The following is a 10,040-nucleotide window of genomic DNA, read 5'->3' as shown; positions in this document are numbered from 1 at the left end:
TCAAGGTTGCACATGCTGACTGGTGCGTTTGTCTTCAAATTATTAATACCCTCTTCAGTCAATACTCTGCTGCATAAGTCACGGAAAAAAACACTAATCCCTGCAATTGCTTCATGAACATTACGTGGCAATAATGCTGAAAAGGCAAACGGAAGGAGGCGCTGCATAATTACATGACAATCATGACTCTTCAAGCCAGTAAACTTTCCTTCGCTTCTATCAACGCAGTTCCCCAAATTTGATGCATATCCGTCAGGAAATTTCACTTTCTCTGTAATCCAATCAAAGAACTCTTCTTTTCTAGCACCATCTAGCCGATAAATGGGAAAAGGGGCCGTACCGTTCTCATCAACGTGAAGTTCAGAACGATCACAAATATCGACTAAATCCAACCTTGACTTCAAATTATCCTTCGTTTTACCTTGGATGTTAAGGACTGTGTTCATCAGATTATCGAAGAAGTTCTTCTCAATATGCATGACATCTAAATTATGCCGCAATAGATGACTCTCCCAATATGGTAGATCCCAGAAAATACTCTTTTTGTGCCAGTTATGTAGCTCTCCAACCGCATTGACTCGAATGTTTTCATGTCCACCTACATCTGGCGTCCTTTCTGCATCAAAATACCTAAACTGCTTCAACAAATCTTTCCCACTAACTTCCTCAGGTGGACCATCAAACACCTGCTTGTTCTTCGTAAACGAAGTCTTACTCCTGCGGTATGGATGATCAGGTGGTAGAAATCGTCTGTGACAGTCAAACCAACACGTTTTCCTTCCGTTCTTTAGTTGGAAAGCATCTGTGTCATCTTGACAATATGGACATGATAGCTTCCCATGTGTTGTCCATCCAGATAACATACCATATGCTGGAAAGTCACTTATTGTCCACATAAGTACTGCCCGCATCTGAAAGTTTTCTTTGCGCGAAACATCGTATGTCTCAAAACCATGCGCCCATAGTTGTTGCAACTCATATATTAGTGGTTGAAGAAACACATCTAGTGATCTTTTAGGATGATCTGGCCCGGGGACTAGAATTGAGAGAAACAAAAACTCTCGTCGCATGCACAAGCTCGGCCGTAAGTTGTACGGTGTCACAATAACTGGCCATAGAGAATACTGCCTTCCATGCTTTCCAAATGGGCTGAAACCATCAGTAGATAATCCAAGATAAACATTTCTTCTCTCTTCCGCAAATTCTGGATATGTTGACTGGAAATGTTTCCAAGCCTTTGCATCTGAAGGATGTCTAATCTCACCATTTGTGGAATGCTCTGCATGCCATCTCATTGCTTTTGCTGTGCGCTCACACTGATACAACCTCTTCAATCTTTCCGTCAAAGGCAAATACCACATTCTTTTGAATGGGATCGGAACTCTTCCCCTCGTCTCCTGATAACGAGGTTTCCCACAAAATTTGCATACATTCCGTGTCTCATCCGCTCTCCAGTAGATCATGCAGTTGTCAATACATACATCTATCACTTCATACGGTAGTTGAAGACCTGCAACAAGTTTCTGAACCTCGTAGTATGAACCCGGTGCAAGGTTATCCTCAGGTAGAATACCTTTGACAAAATCAGTAATCGCATCCATACATTCTTCAGCCAAATTATAGTCTGTCTTAATACCCATTAATCTAGTTGCAGATGATAAGACTGAATGACCATCTCTACAATTTTGATACAAAGGTTGTTTTCCTGCATCCAACATGTCAAAAAATCTCCTAGACTCGGGGTTTGGTTCTTCCCCTCTATAATGATCATGTACCATCTGCTCAGTACCTACACCATAATCTATATCCGTTCTAGATTCTTCTAACCTAATATCAGGCTGAGGTTCACTAACAGGCTGAGGTTCGCTAGTACTACCATATTCATAACCAGTTTCCCCATGAAGGTACCAAACTTTATAATTACGTGAAAACCCTTTCATATACAAATGAGTCCAAACATCAAATTCTTTTATAACCTTATTATTATTGCAAGAAGAGCAGGGACATCTTAACATACCACTTTTTGCATCCGGTTGCTGTTGAACAAGCCTCATGAATTCTCCAATCCCTTGAACGTATTCTTCCGTAAGCAAATTGGTGTTCGGATCCAAATGAGGTTTATCCATCCACGAACGATAATAAACTTCTGAAGACATGATTTTCACGGAATTGTTATGACTAAAGAGAATGAAGAGAGAATGAAGTGTGAATGAGTTGAATGAGGAGGGGTTGTATTTATAGGAAATTGCTTACGGACCTCCGACGACTTTCCGACGAAATTCCGACGGATGTAAAGAAGTCCGTCGGAATTCCGTCGGAATTGTCCAATCCCAAACGGCTATACAACGGTCATATGTATTTGTCGGCAACGGTCACATGGTTCGTCGGAATTCCGTCGGTATTTTCCGACGGAATTCCGACGACTTTGCTGTTAATCGGAATGTCGTCGGAATTTCGTCGGAATATACCGACGAACTTCCGACGACTACAACGGTTACATTTTTTATCGGAATGTCGTCGAAAAGTCGTCGGAAAATTCCGACGAACCGTATGTCGTCGGAATTCCGTCGGAAATGGCCGACGGAATTCCGACGACTTCATTTTTTTGGATTTGGTCGGAAATTTGTCAGTATTCCGTCGCAAATGTCCGACGACCTTGGTGTCCGTCGGAAGATCCGTCGGAATTCGGTGTGTTTTCTTGTAGTGATTGTTATATACATCTCGACATCTCCGAGATATACTCAGATATCCTTAGTACTTATCGTAATCTCTAACTTGTACAACAGAATATCCTTATCTAACATATATGTCGGTTATAGGTCCTTTTAGAACCTTAACATATACTACACGTGCATACTTAAATATATAAATATGTTATGTGAAGATAGCTAATTAAATACATACATGTATTGTTTTAAAAGATAAAAGTTGCATATAAATTGCATGTACACAAAGCATGAACATCTAGGTGTTATAATAGTGTATAGTCTTAGGATTTATCACTTTGAATCCCGCAAATAAATTGTTATAGTGTTACATATTCTAAATTTGGTTAATCTCCTTTCTGGATTAGTGAATTGAGATTAGAAGTGCGATCATTTCTTTTCTTTAAAAAATATATTTTCTTTTCTAATCATGGTCGAGAGTATGTTATGAAGAAAAAGAGTGCTTTTTTCCGTTTGTTACGTTGGGAAATTTTCTTTTTAACACTAAAGACTATTTTAACTTCAACACCATCGTTACAAGCTAAGCCGGCGGATCAGACTTACATCCCGGAGTGAAAACATAAAACTAAACAGAAAGATAATTACAGCACAAGCATACAACTAAAAGATCAAGAAAATTAAACAGATCCAGAGTGGAGATAGAACAAATTGCATGTAGACTTAGAATGAGAATCTTGGAGAGACCATCGATGGATACAAGCTTGATCAAACCACCAACACTAGAAGTCTCCTATAGTGAATTAATGGCCCAAACAATTGATAATCCAAAGCAGCAAGATCCGGGAGATATTTTCCTGTCTACAAACCGGTTCGTTGGGACAATTATTATCTTTCGTTTGGTAAAAAAGAATTGATGACCTCATATAAAAAGATGGAACATAAAAATAAATTTTTTGAAAACCAGACCGAATAGTTATTCTTACTGGGTGACTGGTCAAACCAGTTTCTTAGTATTTATGTGTATGCAAATTTTTAAAAATACTTATTTTTAGTATTCTGTTAACCCTTAAAGAAATATATATATATTTAAAACAATGCTGATATCAAAACGTATATACGACCATTATTTTATTTTTTACTCATGAATGGTAAATGTAAATTATAATATGAATAGAAATATTATAAATGACCAAAATTATTTATGCAAAGTATAACTGCTGTAGAAACATATAGCAAGTGTGTATAAGGAAAAAATTATTTTGGTTTCCAGTTACAAACATCTATAAATCTGGAACTAATCAAGAAATGTCATTTGGCTGGAGGAGTATTATATCTGTTAGATCTTTGGTTTGTAAAGGACTAATTAAAAGGGTGGGAAAATGTTCATCTATTTCGGTATGAAATGATCCTTGGATTCCAGCCACTCGCCCGAGACCAGCAAACAAAATCCTTCAAAACAATTACCCGGACCTCACAGTGGATTCCCTCATTAACTCGGAATCCCGAACTTGGAACCTTCAGGTAATTAGAGCTTTGGTGGATCCTCATGACGTAGAAATTATTGAAAGTATCCAATTAAGTAGAAATCAGATAGAAGATAGGAATGGATGACATTTCACTAACAATGAGAAATATTCGGTAAAATCAGGGTATCAAGTGGAACGGGTCTATCCTGATAAGAAAAAACCACCAGATTTTTATGAGCCTACAGTGGATATACTAAACGCCTTCTGTTGGGAAGTACGGTTCCCGCCGAAGATAAAACATTTTTTATGGCAACTCCTTTCAGGTTGTATAGCGGTAATGAAAAACCTAAAAGCGAGAGGAATACAAAGAGATATATGTTGTGCTCGATGCGGAGATCCGGAGGAATCAATAAACCATGTTTTTTGAATATCCTCCAGTACGTCAAGTGTGGGCATTATCTAAAATACCATCGAATCCCAATATTTTTCCTACTAGTTCTTTTTTGGTAACATGGATCATCTTTTTTTGGAGAGTCAATCCAAAGATGGATGACTACCAATTTGCATGGATATTATGGTATATATGAAAAGGTCGGAATAATAAAGTGTTTAGTAATCTGGATATTGATCCAAGGGAAACACTTAAATTAGCAGAATTGGAATCATCACTTTGGGCTGAGGCACATGTACTCACTGATCAGAAGAGGGAGTATCAGGTACAAACTAGACCCACATTAGCAACTTCAGGACGATGGTGTTTTATAGATGGTTCATGGAAAGATAAGAAACTATTTTCCGGACAAGACTGATATAGTACCTTACCGGGCTTTGATGGTTTATTAGGAGCAAGGAATGTAAGGGCATGTCTTTCACCTCTTCATTCGGAGGTGGAGGCTTTGATTTGGGCAATGGAATGTATGAAGAATTTAAGACAGTTTCAGGTTACGTTTGCAACAGATTGTTCTCAATTGGTGAAGATGGTTTCGGAACCAGAAGAATGACCAGCATTTAAAAGTTATCTGGAAGATATCAAGCTTTTACGAAGAAGTTTCCCCAACTCAGACATCGTCCATGTACCTCGGACGGAGAATCTACGGGCGGATAGCTTAGCACGCAGTGCTAGGAAACAACCGTCTTTCGTCGTTCACATGGATGCGGAGTTACCGATTTGGTTTACAGAGTCAATATGAATCTGTGAATGTCTTGTTGTCAAAAAAAAAAAAAATCAAGAAATGTCATTTATTGTAACTATTAAAAATCAAAATTAATCGATTATGCTTCTTTGTATTTGGTTGAATCAGGTTTTGTTCTTAACCTGAGTTGCCGGTTTTGCTGGGTTTGTACCGGTTTTGGCGGTTTAATTCAAATCCGAGTTTTAATTCAACCCGGACTCCGTTTACTTAACGGTTCACAATTTAACTGGTTCTGACTGGCCGGTCCGGTTTTCAAAACCTTGATAAAAATTGATTTCTAATTATTATTTAGTTTTAAAGTGGATGGTATTGGATTTAGTAGAGATTAATGGGTCATGGGCTTTCAACCTAGCTTATGAATTATATTCGAGAAACTGAAGGCCTAGGATCTACTACAGACACTTGTCTAGTTCTTAGACTATCTCATCATCAACACATGTCTGATTCTTTTTAATAGGATGATGAGTAAGCAAATAGCTTGTACTATATATATGTGTACGTGAAAGTTCAATGAATTAATTAAGACCCAAGTTTCTTTCTTCTCTCATTTGTTGTACGATCAATACAAAAGAAAAGCTAATAATCAAATACTCTCTTTCTCTCGTAAACAAGAATGAGATTAAATATCAGGCTTCATCATCATCATCTCACTCACTCGATGTTTCCATTATTATTAATTCACAACACGTTATCAGCACGAAGCTCTGACCAACTGAGGTTTATCAATCCGAAAGTTCTTAAACCACCCGAGGTAATATTTAAATTTATGTGTTTCAATATACTTAATTCATTTATATTTTATTATTGTTTCAGAGTGAGAGGCTAGGCATTCTCCGTTTATTTTCGGGATGATAGGCGTTGCCTTCCCCGACTGATCGTTCTGGTAGGCTATGCCTTCACGATCAGAGAAACACGTGGTAGGCGTTGCCGCCGTGAAAAAAAGGTAAAAAAATGGTAAACTAAGTCTCCTCGGACCTTGAAATAAATAAAAGTCAAAATGGTAGACCATGTCTCTTCGGACTTTGAAAAATGATCGATATGGTAGTCTAAGGGGGTGATTAGTAGTTGCTGTAGGTGCTGTCCACATCCATATTTATTTTTACAGCACCAAATTCAGAGCAATCAAGCTTTAAATTTTTTTTTGAAACCACAGCTCTTGAAATAACCTACAGCTGTACAAGTGCTCTGCAGAGCCAAATATCCAAAGCAATTTTTTAGTGTTTTCCATAAAATTCTACAGCACTAAAATCTAAAGCCACAGCAAAAAATCTATAGATTTTTTTCTACAGCAAAAATTTTAAAGCTACAGCCATTACCAATCGGACCCTAAGACTCCTCGGATCATGTGGTAGGCTAAGCCTCCAATTTTATTTATTGCACTTTAAATTTCTGCAATTTAATTTATGCATTTATTTTATGCTTTTAATTTATGCATTTAAATTTCCGTCTTTATATATTATTCTATGAATACAGTTATCATGTCAAATTTGACAAAGCTCAAAATAAATGCCCGTGATATTACGCGAAATAATTATAAGACTTGGGCAGTGGGTGCAAAGATGCACCTGAGAGAAAATGAGCTTTGAGAAATCATCGATAAGTTGAAAACGATATCGGATGAGAAAATGAAAAGCCATGATATTTACACCAATTCAATGATGGTTTAGAATATGAGGTGTATCATGAGAAAAGATCTAGAAGATCTTTGATGATTAAATCCTTGAAAGAAAGGATCGGAGTTGATGTAAATCTTCCGAATAAACTGAAAAAAAAATGAAACCATGATACTAAACCATCAAGTCGGTCCTACTAGAAAAGGACGCGGGTGTAGATGCGGTTGAAACCGCTATCATGGCAGTGGAAGAGGGCGAGGTAGAAGATTCCATCCCTATGAGAATAATTGAAACTTTCACGAAAAATGAAAGTGGTCGGGTGATAAATGGCAAACAGAAAAGATTTGCTATAGATACAGCCAGATAGAAAATTGGGTACGTAGTTGTCGTACGCCAAATATTTAGCCGATCTATATCGAGAATCAAAAAGAAAAAGAGAAAGAAAGTATATTAAACTTCGTCTCTTATGAGCCCGAACCATTTTTCATAGCTTGAATACTCATCTTGATGATTCAGATTTTCTGGTTCGTCCAGAAAATGAAAATAAAATATCGATGTGATATGAGAATTATCTTCCTGAATAAGATTTTGAGATTCATGATGGAGATAGATATACCTGACGGATATTGGCTTATCGTACATGACTACTAAAGGTAACAAATATTTCTCCTCTCTCAAAATAAGTAAATATAATATCTATCACTATAAAAATTATTATTGGCTCTAAAAGAGCTTATGATGAAAAGACATGCATAAGAAAATGATGATAAAAGTATAAATGAGTAGTAAACCTGAAGTTTACTGTTATATAACCATCTCCAATAATGTTATCAACATTATTGTGAAATGTTGAAAAACTAGAAGTTTTTCACATATAGCATGTAAAGAAAATAAAGGAAACCATCATGGATGATGATTCATCAAACAAGTTCACTATATGTGAATTCTTTAAGCAGACCCCAAATTAATATATCACTCTAAAGGGTTTGAAACATAATTCATCCCAAATGGAAAAACTGAATATGTTATTGGTTCTAGAGTGGGATTCAGTACAAGATTTTAGACATGGAGTGTCATCATCTTGAGGGAGAGAATTAAAGAATCCTGGTGAGTGGAACATTGTGGAACATTGAAAAATTATGTTCGCACTTGAAAAAGAACTTGATAAAGTAAATTTAAATAAGATGATCCCCATGATTGAGTGTAAACATGCAATTGTGCATGTAATAAAGACATATACAATCCAGAGGGATAAAATATATGGATAATTAGAAATATGCTCGCAAGTTTGCTAGAAGCATATGATAAGCTGAAGGAATGAGATATGTGAAATGGATTACAATGAAAAGTAGAATAATCCATTTACGAAATGTCTGCCAGACATTTTGATGAAATAATGAAATCTCATATTCCAGCTGAAAATGCTCCAATAAGACAATAGTGTCCTAAAAGGACGATATATGAGTCTATGGCACGCTAAAGACGTGATAGACCATTTTGGTTCCAAAGAGTCCTCGAAAATGAGCAAAAATATAAATAGAGGATGAATCTCATGATGAGACCGTTGATATGATTAATATAATAGTCAGGTACTTGGGTAAATCATTGATGATGATAAAGAGATCTCGATTAACAATATCAATACGGGTAAAAAGATGGAACCAAATAGAAAATTGATTGTCGACAATAATGAAAAAACGCTATATAAATAAGGATTATGAATCTACCTCTATGTATGAGGGTAGAGTGAATTGATTGGCCATCAATTCGATATAAAGCTCGTCAGAAAAATGAGAGATTTTTGGACCAAAAGTTCAAAGTATATATTTCTCCAGAAAATGAAATGAAAGATGACCTTAGGGTATGAAAAACGGCATGTTCCAAATTCACTGGAGAAAATTTAAAGTAGATGCAATATATTGATATGTCTGGCAGGACAAAAACGACTTGAGTTGCATCTTGATATTTAGATGTCCCTGGAGAGTAAAAGATGCTCTCGGGAATGTATAAAACTCTGGAAGAGTTAGAACAAGCCGTATATAGGGTATCTTGAACTGGCAACTAGTGATATTTTTATGGCACAGTTTGATGATTGCCATAAGGATGAGTTTCCAGTGTTAGGGGGAGGAATTAGAGAAATTCCCAAAGAGATTACATGGTGTACATAGTCGTTGTTACACCTTGACTCCCCTATGAATTACTGAGAGCTGGAAATTCAGGAAATTGTGCATTTGCATAATTTGGCAAACTAGTTACCAAATGTGTTCACAGATACGACATGATATACCCGCTGAAAATATTCCATCAAGAGTTGATGTTCCTAAAGAACAAACTGATGGTAACAAAATGAATGAACCTAGGGTTCAGTTAAAGAGGGGGAGACTAGCGGGTTCTAAAGATAAAAATTCCCGGAAAAAAAAGAAATTTGTTGAACAAAGCGGAAAGGTTCCAGAAGAACATGATATTGAAAGATGTCTGAAAGAAAGCATAAGTGGAAAGGTTCTAGAAGAACCTGATACTGAAAATGTCTGAAAGAAGGCATAGATGAAAAGGTTCAAGAAGAACCAAATAAGATATGGATCCAGATGACGAGAATGGAACAGAAAAGTATGTGATTTCCATCAACTACGCCCTTGATAAAAAGTAATAGATAAAAGATGTTGATGGAATGTTGTCCTTTTCTATGTCCAAAGATATCGATCAGGAAAATGATGATCCCGGTCCAAGGTCCATTTTGGAATGTTAAAAGACATGATTGAGAGGAGTGATAGAAGGCCATTCGAATTGAATTATTCTCCCTAAATAAAAGGAATGTCTTTGGACCTATAGTCATAACGCCTGAGAATATAAATCTTGCTGGGTATAAGTGGCTATTCGTGAGAAAAGTAATACGATATAAAACCTGATTAGTTGCCCAAGGTTTTTCTCAGAGACTGGGAATTGATTTTGAGGAAACGTATTCCCCGGTAATGGATGCAATTACGTTTAGATTTTTGATGAGCCTAACGACGTCTAAAAATCTTGAGATGCATCTCATGGACGTTGTGACTGCATATTTATATGGATCGTTGGATAACGATATATATATGAAACTCTCTGAGG

This window comes from Brassica napus, chromosome C3 (genome assembly GCF_020379485.1).
Source record: "Brassica napus cultivar Da-Ae chromosome C3, Da-Ae, whole genome shotgun sequence".
NCBI classification, from domain to species: domain Eukaryota; kingdom Viridiplantae; phylum Streptophyta; class Magnoliopsida; order Brassicales; family Brassicaceae; genus Brassica; species Brassica napus.
This window is presented reverse-complemented; position numbering follows the sequence as displayed.